Source organism: Berghia stephanieae, chromosome 7 (genome assembly GCF_034508935.2).
Source record: "Berghia stephanieae isolate SIO BIC M18660-M18661 chromosome 7, UCSD_Bste_1.3, whole genome shotgun sequence".
Taxonomy (NCBI): domain Eukaryota; kingdom Metazoa; phylum Mollusca; class Gastropoda; order Nudibranchia; family Aeolidiidae; genus Berghia; species Berghia stephanieae.
Genome location: NC_088366.1, coordinates 18,586,931 through 18,599,430, shown reverse-complemented (window position 1 = coordinate 18,599,430; position 12,500 = coordinate 18,586,931). Strand labels below are relative to the sequence as shown.

Below are 12,500 nucleotides of genomic sequence, written 5' to 3'. Positions count from 1 at the left end.
TAACATAGAACGATTGAGAATTGAGTATGCTCCGGTGTATGGGGTGAATTTTTAATTCAGAAAAGTGAGTGGAGCAGGCACTTATGTTGGTAACAACAAGATATGAAGTGAGTAGAAAAGTGCCAGAAGACAATAGAGAATAAAAATTTTTTTCGCGGCGGTGGTGGGGTTTGAACCTGCGACCTTGTTGGTACGACAACTCCGCCTGGCAGGTGAGAGCGTGGCTCTACCGTGTGAGCTAACCACGAACACAAAAATATTCGTTTCAACTCAAAGTCATTTCTAGATCCCTCTCTCACCCACTTCTTGAGACCGCCGATTCGTTCACCACCATCGCGAAGTAATTTTGACCAGCAGTTAAGCTTAATAGCCAATATTCTCATCACAAACATATAACATAGAAACGATTGAGACATTGAGTATGCTCCGGTGTATGGGGTGAATTTTTAATTCAGAAAAGTGAGTGGAGCAGGCACTTATGTTGGTAACAACAAGATATGAAGTGAGTAGAAAAGTGCCAGAAGACAATAGAGAATAAAAATTTTTTTCGCGGCGGTGGTGGGGTTTGAACCTGCGACCTTGTTGGTACGACAACTCCGCCTGGCAGGTGAGAGCGTGGCTCTACCGTGTGAGCTAACCACGAACACAAAAATATTCGTTTCAACTCAAAGTCATTTCTAGATCCCTCTCTCACCCACTTCTTGAGACCGCCGATTCGTTCACCACCATCGCGAAGTAATTTTGACCAGCAGTTAAGCTTAATAGCCAATATTCTCATCACAAACAATAACATAGAAACGATTGAGACATTGAGTATGCTCCGGTGTATGGGGTGAATTTTTAATTCAGAAAAGTGAGTGGAGCAGGCACTTATGTTGGTAACAACAAGATATGAAGTGAGTAGAAAAGTGCCAGAAGACAATAGAGAATAAAAATTTTTTTCGCGGCGGTGGTGGGGTTTGAACCTGCGACCTTGTTGGTACGACAACTCCGCCTGGCAGGTGAGAGCGTGGCTCTACCGTGTGAGCTAACCACGAACACAAAAATATTCGTTTCAACTCAAAGTCATTTCTAGATCCCTCTCTCACCCACTTCTTGAGACCGCCGATTCGTTCACCACCATCGCGAAGTAATTTTGACCAGCAGTTAAGCTTAATAGCCAATATTCTCATCACAAACATATAACATAGAAACGATTGAGACATTGAGTATGCTCCGGTGTATGGGGTGAATTTTTAATTCAGAAAAGTGAGTGGAGCAGGCACTTATGTTGGTAACAACAAGATATGAAGTGAGTAGAAAAGTGCCAGAAGACAATAGAGAATAAAAATTTTTTCGCGGCGGTGGTGGGGTTTGAACCTGCGACCTTGTTGGTACGACAACTCCGCCTGGCAGGTGAGAGCGTGGCTCTACCGTGTGAGCTAACCACGAACACAAAATATTCGTTTCAACTCAAAGTCATTTCTAGATCCCTCTCTCACCCACTTCTTGAGACCGCCGATTCGTTCACCACCATCGCGAAGTAATTTTGACCAGCAGTTAAGCTTAATAGCCAATATTCTCATCACAAACATATAACATAGAAACGATTGAGACATTGAGTATGCTCCGGTGTATGGGGTGAATTTTTAATTCAGAAAAGTGAGTGGAGCAGGCACTTATGTTGGTAACAACAAGATATGAAGTGAGTAGAAAAGTGCCAGAAGACAATAGAGAATAAAAAATTTTTTTCGCGGCGGTGGTGGGGTTTGAACCTGCGACCTTGTTGGTACGACAACTCCGCCTGGCAGGTGAGAGCGTGGCTCTACCGTGTGAGCTAACCACGAACACAAAAATATTCGTTTCAACTCAAAGTCATTTCTAGATCCCTCTCTCACCCACTTCTTGAGACCGCCGATTCGTTCACCACCATCGCGAAGTAATTTTGACCAGCAGTTAAGCTTAATAGCCAATATTCTCATCACAAACATATAACATAGAAACGATTGAGACATTGAGTATGCTCCGGTGTATGGGGTGAATTTTTAATTCAGAAAAGTGAGTGGAGCAGGCACTTATGTTGGTAACAACAAGATATGGTTCAAACCCCACCACCGCCGCGAAAAAATTTTTTTATTCTCTATTGTCTTCTGGCACTTTTCTACTCACTTCATATCTTGTTGTTACCAACATAAGTGCCTGCTCCACTCACTTTTCTGAATTAAAAATTCACCCCATACACCGGAGCATACTCAATGTCTCAATCGTTTCTATGTTATATGTTTGTGATGAGAATATTGGCTATTAAGCTTAACTGCTGGTCAAAATTACTTCGCGATGGTGGTGAACGAATCGGCGGTCTCAAGAAGTGGGTGAGAGAGGGATCTAGAAATGACTTTGAGTTGAAACGAATATTTTTGTGTTCGTGGTTAGCTCACACGGTAGAGCCACGCTCTCACCTGCCAGGCGGAGTTGTCGTACCAACAAGGTCGCAGGTTCAAACCCCACCACCGCCGCGAAAAAAATTTTTATTCTCTATTGTCTTCTGGCACTTTTCTACTCACTTCATATCTTGTTGTTACCAACATAAGTGCCTGCTCCACTCACTTTTCTGAATTAAAAATTCACCCCATACACCGGAGCATACTCAATGTCTCAATCGTTTCTATGTTATATGTTTGTGATGAGAATATTGGCTATTAAGCTTAACTGCTGGTCAAAATTACTTCGCGATGGTGGTGAACGAATCGGCGGTCTCAAGAAGTGGGTGAGAGAGGGATCTAGAAATGACTTTGAGTTGAAACGAATATTTTTGTGTTCGTGGTTAGCTCACACGGTAGAGCCACGCTCTCACCTGCCAGGCGGAGTTGTCGTACCAACAAGGTCGCAGGTTCAAACCCCACCACCGCCGCGAAAAAATTTTTATTCTCTATTGTCTTCTGGCACTTTTCTACTCACTTCATATCTTGTTGTTACCAACATAAGTGCCTGCTCCACTCACTTTTCTGAATTAAAAATTCACCCCATACACCGGAGCATACTCAATGTCTCAATCGTTTCTAAAAAACTATCGCCCTGTCTCTAATCTTCCTTTTCTCTCTAAGATCTTAGAAAAGCTTGTTTTGAAACAATTACTGTCTCATCTTAAAAATAATTGTCTTGAAGAAAAATTTCAGTCTGCTTATAGGCAACATCATTCGACGGAAACCGCACTTGTTAGGGTTGTTAATGATCTCCTCTCTGTTATAGACAATGGTTCATGTTCTTTGCTGAATTTGCTTGACCTATCGTCTGCTTTTGATACTATTGATCACAATCTTCTTCTCAAACGTCTTGAAATTACTTATGGCGTGTCTGGTGCAGCGCTTGATTGGTTTAGGTCATATTTGTTTTATCGTAAACAGATTATTACGGTGGATGAATATAGATCGGAGGAAATCTTTCTTGATTGTGGGGTTCCCCAGGGTTCAGTACTTGGACCCGTTCTTTTTGTTTTGTACGTTGGCCCTCTGTCTAAAATCATCAGAAGTTTTGGTCTGTCTTACCATCAATACGCTGATGATACGCAATTGTACTGCGTTTCCAATATGAGAAATTTACAAGAAGTATCAGCCAATAGTAAAAATTGTATCCAAAGTGTTAAGAAATGGATGAATGAGAACAGACTGAAACTGAATGATGATAAGACGGAGGTGCTGTATGTGGGGAACAGGAAGTGGAAAAGTGAAACAGATTTGAAGTTGGGGGATGCCTCTATTCAAATTGTTGACAAAGTGAAAAACCTTGGCACATTCTTAGACTCTGGACTGTCGATGGAGCATCAGGTTAATAATTTGGTTAGATCTCTCTTTTTCCAACTAAAAAGATTGCTTCCATTAGACGGTTCATATCTGAGGATGTGACCAAGCACCTGGTTGTGTCCCTCGTACTATCGAAATTGGATTATTGTAATGCTCTGTTGTTTGGCGTTTCGCAATACAATCTGAAACGTCTTCAGATTGTCCAAAACAGCGCTGCCAGACTAGTATTTATGAAGCGTAGGTGCGACTCTGCCGGACCTCTACTTCATGACCTGCATTGGCTGCCTGTTGAGAAAAGAATTAAATTCAAAGCTTGTGTTTTAGTGTATCGTTGTCTTGAAGGTACTGCCCCTTCCTACCTTTCAGAACTAATTGAAAGATATTCAAAACCCCGCCCCTTACGTTCGGCCAGTGATTCCACAAAACTAGTTGTCCCTCGAATTCGGAAAAATGCTGGAATGAGATCCTTTTCTCATTTCGGACCCTCTATTTGGAACGCCTTACCGCAGAGCATTCGTGAAAAAGAATCTTTGTCTATTTTTAAACGTTCGCTTAAAACATATTTGTTTCGATTTTAGTAGATGGTATGAGAAGCAAGATAGGTTTGGTTTGTGTTGTGTGTTGTATTGTGTGTGTGTGTATGTGTGTGTGTGTGTGCTTGTGTGTGTGAATGAGTATGTTTCAGCCAAAGTAATTTGTAATTTAAGCGCTTAGAGTCTGGTGTCTCGGAGTTATAGCGCTATATAAGTTTTCAGCATTATTATTATTATTATTATGTTATATGTTTGTGATGAGAATATTGGCTATTAAGCTTAACTGCTGGTCAAAATTACTTCGCGATGGTGGTGAACGAATCGGCGGTCTCAAGAAGTGGGTGAGAGAGGGATCTAGAAATGACTTTGAGTTGAAACGAATATTTTTGTGTTCGTGGTTAGCTCACACGGTAGAGCCACGCTCTCACCTGCCAGGCGGAGTTGTCGTACCAACAAGGTCGCAGGTTCAAACCCCACCACCGCCGCGAAAAAAATTTTTATTCTCTATTGTCTTCTGGCACTTTTCTACTCACTTCATATCTTGTTGTTACCAACATAAGTGCCTGCTCCACTCACTTTTCTGAATTAAAAATTCACCCCATACACCGGAGCATACTCAATGTCTCAATCGTTTCTATGTTATATGCTTGTGATGAGAATATTGGCTATTAAGCTTAACTGCTGGTCAAAATTACTTCGCGATGGTGGTGAACGAATCGGCGGTCTCAAGAAGTGGGTGAGAGAGGGATCTAGAAATGACTTTGAGTTGAAACGAATATTTTTGTGTTCGTGGTTAGCTCACACGGTAGAGCCACGCTCTCACCTGCCAGGCGGAGTTGTCGTACCAACAAGGTCGCAGGTTCAAACCCCACCACCGCCGCGAAAAATTTTTTTATTCTCTATTGTCTTCTGGCACTTTTCTACTCACTTCATATCTTGTTGTTACCAACATAAGTGCCTGCTCCACTCACTTTTCTGAATTAAAAATTCACCCCATACACCGGAGCATACTCAATGTCTCAATCGTTTCTATGTTATATGTTTGTGATGAGAATATTGGCTATTAAGCTTAACTGCTGGTCAAAATTACTTCGCGATGGTGGTGAACGAATCGGCGGTCTCAAGAAGTGGGTGAGAGAGGGATCTAGAAATGACTTTGAGTTGAAACGAATATTTTTGTGTTCGTGGTTAGCTCACACGGTAGAGCCACGCTCTCACCTGCCAGGCGGAGTTGTCGTACCAACAAGGTCGCAGGTTCAAACCCCACCACCGCCGCGAAAAAAATTTTTATTCTCTATTGTCTTCTGGCACTTTTCTACTCACTTCATATCTTGTTGTTACCAACATAAGTGCCTGCTCCACTCACTTTTCTGAATTAAAAATTCACCCCATACACCGGAGCATACTCAATGTCTCAATCGTTTCTATGTTATATGTTTGTGATAAGAATATTGGCTATTAAGCTTAACTGCTGGTCAAAATTACTTCGCGATGGTGGTGAACGAATCGGCGGTCTCAAGAAGTGGGTGAGAGAGGGATCTAGAAATGACTTTGAGTTGAAACGAATATTTTTGTGTTCGTGGTTAGCTCACACGGTAGAGCCACGCTCTCACCTGCCAGGCGGAGTTGTCGTACCAACAAGGTCGCAGGTTCAAACCCCACCACCGCCGCGAAAAAAATTTTTATTCTCTATTGTCTTCTGGCACTTTTCTACTCACTTCATATCTTATAGTAGTAGTAGTATAGTAGTAGTAGTATAGTAGTAGTAGTAGTAGTAGTAGTAGTAGTAGAAGAAGAAGAAGAAGAAGAAGAAGAAGAAGAAGAAGAAGGAAGAAGAAGAAGAAGAAGAAGAAGAAGAAGAAGAAGAAGAAGAAGAAGAGGAAGAAGAAGAAGAAATAACAAAGAAGCCATGCATCTTTCAATTTCTCAACACATTCGCCTAATTTTCGAAACTCTTTGTCACCAATTTGTGTGACTCTCACCTTCAACCTGGTATGCTGTCGGTACTGAGCAGCTGTCAAAATATTGAAATAAAATAAGTATTTGAGTTTATTCTTGTGACTCGATGCCTTAGAGACACGGTGTCATGTCTTGTCACAAAAGTCGTGATCAGTAGCCGAATGGGTGACAGTGATCGTGGGATCGTGATCTGGTCCCAATGTTGTGTCCTTGGATAAGGCCCTTTAGACACATTAGGCCAATTGAATCAGCTGTGAATGAGTAACTGGTTTGAGGCAATACCGGATATTGTAAGAGTGTCAGTACAAAAAGGATACCTAACTGGTACTGTGTGAAATGAAATTTGATCTCATATGTCCCGCTGTAGAAATAAATGAAACATTGTGAAGCGCAGTGATAAATGAATGGGTAATTCGCGAAAATGCAATAATATACTTGTAATATATGAGGCGTGCTTCAGAGTTAAGTTTTCCTCTTCTGTAATATCGCTAATAAGCAACCCAGAACTACCAAAATTTGGGACAATATGTCGTTCTATCTAAGAAATTTAGATATATTCCAAGTATATTGGTTGTCGTGTCATAGAGCTGTGGGCGTGGCAAGTCTGTGGTAATTTTGCTCCTTGTCCAAGCGTAATCAAAGGAAAATGGCAGAACAAAACAATGATGCAACCTTCTCACGGTACCGTGTTCGGTTTGTCATGAAATTTTCAACTCCTCTCGGCAAATCTGCTGTCGAAATACGCAGAGTCTTTTGTAAGGTTTCGGATCACATTGCTCCTTCAATTGGATTCAATAGTCTGATGTCACGTCGCGCAGCAACGGCGGCCATCGTGGTTCTAAACAAAAAAAAAAAAAAAATCAGTACTTTTTATTCTTCATGCTGGCTAGAACTTTTCATGTCTTGTGATCAGAATGTGTAAAAGTAAAAAATATAATCAGATTGATAATGTTTTTTTCCCCTCTGGATACGCTTTTATGCTCGTCGGAGAATAATAATAATAATAATAATAATAATAATAATAATAATAATAATAATAATAATAATAATAATAATAATAATAATAATAATACACATTTATATAGCGCTCATTCTCGTGTAAAACACAAGCTCTTGGCACTTTACAATATAAATATCAATTTTAAGTGAAAAAAAAATAATAACAACAACAATAATTCATAGCCAAATCAAGGATTCATATAGAGTCAAGAAAAACAAATACAGTAAAAATGTGTCTTGAGATTCTTTTTAAAAGTATGTAAAGACTTGCACTCCCTCAGACCACGTGGTAGTTCATTCCAAATCTTGGGGCCGAAACAAGCAAACGACCTATCACCAAATTTTGTTCTTGATCTTTTTTCCGAAATTTTCGTTTGGTCATCATTACATGATCTTAAAGTGTAATTTTCAAATTTATACATGACCACGTGATCTGTGAGATATGCCGGTGCTATACCAGCCAAACACTTATAAACAAGACACGCTGCTTTGTAATATGTGCTCTTTTCAATAGTGCCGCGCTGAGGACCGGACCGAGGACCGGTCCCACGGTCTTTTAGCTGTGAACCGTGGTCCAGTCCCAAAGAGGAAGACCGCCGGCGGTCCTCACTTCTTATCACCTTTCAACGGTCTCGCGCCATACTACTTCCCCAGCGATTCGTTGCCTCGGTCCTTTGACTATCTTCCACCAATCACCACCCATCCCACTTAATTAATCGCACCCACCCCCCTTTGCCATACACTAAACGACACAGACGACCATAGAGGCAGACGACCACCTCCCTCCACTCCGCAAACCGCCCTTTCGTGTGTGAGATGAGGGGAACAGGAGGCGCACGCCTTGGACGATTACATTATACGGGGTAAATTTCAAAATTTACTACACCATAATGATCGCAATGACAATGATCTATGATGAAGGCATGACCCCTCTTCTCTAATGGGTTATTGTTTGAAATGTATGTGACTACTAAAGATGTGTGTGTGTGTGTGTGTGTGTGTGTGTGTGTGTGTGTGTGTCGAACCTAGCAAGTTGCAAGTCTGATTTTTTGTTTTCTTTTGTCCATCTCTTGTCGCCACTCCTTTCTATCGCATTGTTGTCATTTAAAATAATACAATAATATTAAAATTTCGTTTGGTGTTTTAACTAATCAAGTAATATGAGTTTCATTAGTTTTCTTCCGTCCAAAAAAAACAGTTATAACGTCTGTATTTTCAAAAGGTCCAATAGAATATTTGGGGACCCCGATAGCTCAGTTGATAGAGCACTCTCTTTATACGCAAAGGGCCAGAGATCGATCCCGGGTGCAGTCGATTTTTTTCTGAATCCCTGTCTACTCAGCAATGAATGGGTAGCTGAGTTTGTTAGATCTGGCGAAAAGTCACCATCGACCCCTCTTATCACCTCATCCACCCCCTCTTATTATAACTTCACGTCTCTCTCTTACTCTTCAATGCTCGCTGCCCTCTAATGTGTGTGTGGGGGGGGGGGGGGGAGGGGGGGGGTAGGAGTTGCGTGTGTGTATCAACGCCACGAACAACTCGATCAACGCCTTGGGCGATGCCATTATCTCCGTTAATGGGGATAAATTTCAAATTTTATTAAATTATCGAAGTAACAATGAAGTACGGTGAGCAAATAAAGAAGGCATCACCCCTCTTCTCTAATTAGGTTACAATTTGAAATGAGTGTGACTACTCCGTGTGTTTTACTCCTGTAGGCCACGGTTTTCATCGTGTAGCGGTCTTTAACGGTTCAAGAATGAACGGACCGGAGACCGGTCCTTGCGGTCTTCATTTCCCAAGGACCGTAGGACCGTGGTCCTTAAGCTTGCCAAGGACCGCCCCGCACTACCATCGACCCTCTTATCACATCATCCACCCCCTCTTATTATAACTTAACGTCTCTCTCTTACTCTTCAATGCTCGCTGCCCTCTAATGTGTGTGTGTGTGTGGGGGGGGGGGGGAGGGGGGGGGTAGGAGTTGCGTGTGTATATCAACGCCACGAACAACTCGATCAACGCCTTGGGCGATGCCATTATCTCCGTTAATGGGGATAAATTTCAAATTTTATTAAATTATCGAAGTAACAATGAAGTACGGTGAGCAAATAAAGAAGGCATCACCCCTCTTCTCTAATTAGGTTACAATTTGAAATGAGTGTGACTACTCCGTGTGTTTTACTCCTGTAGGCCACGGTTTTCATCGTGTAGCGGTCTTTAACGGTTCAAGAATGAACGGACCGGTCTAGAGACCGGTCCTTGCGGTCTTCATTTCCCAAGGACCGTAGGACCGTGGTATTAAGCTTGCCAAGGACCGCCCCGCACTACTTTTCAATGGGCAACCAGTGGAGAAAGGCCAATAAAGGGGTTGCATGATCAATTTTTTTTTTGCCAAAAACTAATCTTGCTGCACTGTTTTGCAGTAGTTGTAATTGTTTAATAGAAGCCTGAGGCAAGTTGACAAGCAGCGAGTTACAATAATCTAGTTTCGAAAAAATGAGGGAAACAACCAATGTTTTACATGTTCCAATTGCAATATACTGATGGGATCGAACTGATTTTCTTCAATTGAAAGTATAAAGATTTACAGAGAGCAGAAATGTGAGCTGACATTCTCATTTCTGAATCAAAATAGACACCCAAATTTTTCACAGTCTTTGAAACTTTGATCTTTTCACCCCCAATCAACACCTCAAGACCATCATTCACCTTCAACTGCCCTCTATTTCCCACAATCATCACTTCTGTTTTTGACTCATTCATTTTCAACTTGTTTGCATCCATCCACTCTTTCACATCTGTCACACATTCTTCCACACGTTTCACAATATTTTCGAGATTTTTAGTTTTATCAGTAGCATAAAGTTGCGTATCATCTGCATAGAGATGATAGCGCAGCCTATGACCAGTGATGACATTAGATAATGGAGAAGTATACAAAACAAAAAGAATTGGACCCAAAACAGAGCCTTGAAGAACACCAAAAGACAATGTATGTTGACGAGAAAGTTTATCTAAAATCATAACCTGTTGCTTTCTGCCATCTAAATAAGATTCAAACCACTGCAAGACAGTTCCAGACAGGCCAAAAGTTATATCAAGTCGTTTAATGAGAATACCGTTATCAATAGTATCAAATGCCGCCGAAAGGTCTAACAATGTCAGAAGAGAAACAGAACCTTTATCTAAAACATCAAGCAAATCACTCGCAACACAGCACAGAGAAGTTTCTGTGCTGTGGTAAGAACGATAAGCTGACTGAAATTTTTCCCATAGATTGTTTTCATGGAGATGTTGTGAAAGACGTCTGAGTACAACTTTTTCAAGGATTTTAGAAAGAAATGGCAGATTTGAGACGGGACGGTAGTTACTAAGGTCATTTACATCGAGATTTTGCTTTTTTTATGAGAGGCTTTACAATTGCATGTTTATAGATATCTGGGACTTGTCCTGAGATAAGTGATTGATTTATAATATAAGTTATGCAAGGTATCAATTCAGGAAGACATAATTTCAAAATATTAGTTGGTAAAGGATCTAAATCACATGACTTCGAGGAAGATGAGAAAATTATTTTAGAAATCTCTTCTTCAGTTGTTTCTTTAAAACAAGAGAATCCCCGTGAACCCGAAAAAGGGTGGAAATTTATATCTTCATTTTGCACGAGGTCCAAATTTTTCCGAATTTTCGATATTTTTCCCGAAAAGAAATCTGAAAATGCATCCGGCTGCTTTTCAACCGGGATATTAGTGGGTAGACACATGCCCTTTTCTTCCCCTAAAAGTTACTTTGAAACAGAGAAAAATTCCTTAGTGTCCCTCACTGATGACAGTTTTGTGTTATAATAGTTTCTTTTTGCTCTTTTGCAGGTGGTTTTATACTCAAGGCCCGATTTTCTCCAAGATGCCTCTGCATTCCTTTTTCCCCTTTTGGCAGTTTTTTCACTCTGGTTAAACCACGGAGACGGTTTCCTGGAATTTATTATTCTAGTTGTCTTTGGCGCATGCCTGTCGATGACGTTGCGCAGTACCTCGTCCGTTTTCTGTGCTGATGGTATATCCATTCTTCCTAGTTCCTCTGACAGATTGTTTTTGAAGGAACTAATGTCTATTCTTTTAGTATCCCTAGACACTATCTTGACTTTCTTTGCTTTCTCTTTGATGCATTTGAGAGTTGCCAGAATCAGATTGTGGTCTGAAATTTCTTTTTTGATATTTTTAATTGATTCAACAAGCGAAAGTGTATCAATGATGAAATATTTCATAAGGGCGTCCACCATAGCCAGTTACTAAGACACCATGCATCATTACGGGGGAAGTGACGTTATGACTGTTGAAGCGTATTCAAAATGTTAGACGGTGGGTCAGGGGAAGTTGGAGATGGGGAAATCTGACCACAGAAGGCTGTCAGAAAACAAGTAAAGAAGAAAGTGATGCACATCGTTTTTTTCCGACACATTATCTGGCATTATGTTCCACTGGCCTGTCCCAGCTGATCAAGCTGTTAACAGAAACTATTACACATTCATTCTTAAAGACAAACTGAGATCAGTGATACGGAAAAAATGCCCACTTTGGTTGAACGTGGCGTCAATCTGCATCATGACAATGCACCCTGTTCACAAGTCAAGAGTTATGAACGAGCTTCTCGAGGGCTACTCGTGGGAATTGTTGGAACACCCGCCCTTTTCGCCTGATATTACCAATGAGACTTCCATCTCTCCTCTAAGGTGAAAGAAATGCTGCGAAGTCAATGATTTGAAGGAAGACGAGGACCAAATTCAAGAGGAATGCAATTACGGCCTTTGACAAACAGCCACTGGTCACAATCTTTGACCACTGGGAACACCGAATGCAGAAGTTTGTGGAACTTAACGGTTCTTATGGGTGGCAAAATATTTCTGTCGTCTATCTGGAATTTAGTAATGTATTTATTTCTTTATTGTTTTCGTTGTTGGCTGAAGAAGGGTTTTGAGCCCGAAACATTCCGTGTTTGGTATTTTGTTATTTTTTTTTTTTTTGAAACTGTTATATTCATTTTTGTTTATTATTTTTTACAGTCCACAGCTTCAAGCCGCCCAGTATCACTTTGTTCTACTGTTGAATAGGTAATGGAATAGCGTTTCATTTGATATCAAATACAGGGTTATTCATAATATTATGAGCGTACAGCGCGACAGGGAAACTTTTGAAACATGCATTGTAAATGTTGTATTTCCTGTTCCTTA

General features: G+C 40.8%; 1 protein-coding gene across 5 annotated transcripts in view; it reads right to left on the bottom strand.

The window, feature by feature from the left end:
- The window catches only part of LOC144976833 (sodium-coupled monocarboxylate transporter 2-like), a 122,833-nt gene that overhangs the window by 65,849 nt on the left and 44,484 nt on the right, over positions 1–12,500 (bottom strand). The gene's annotated exons all lie outside the window — the stretch shown is intronic.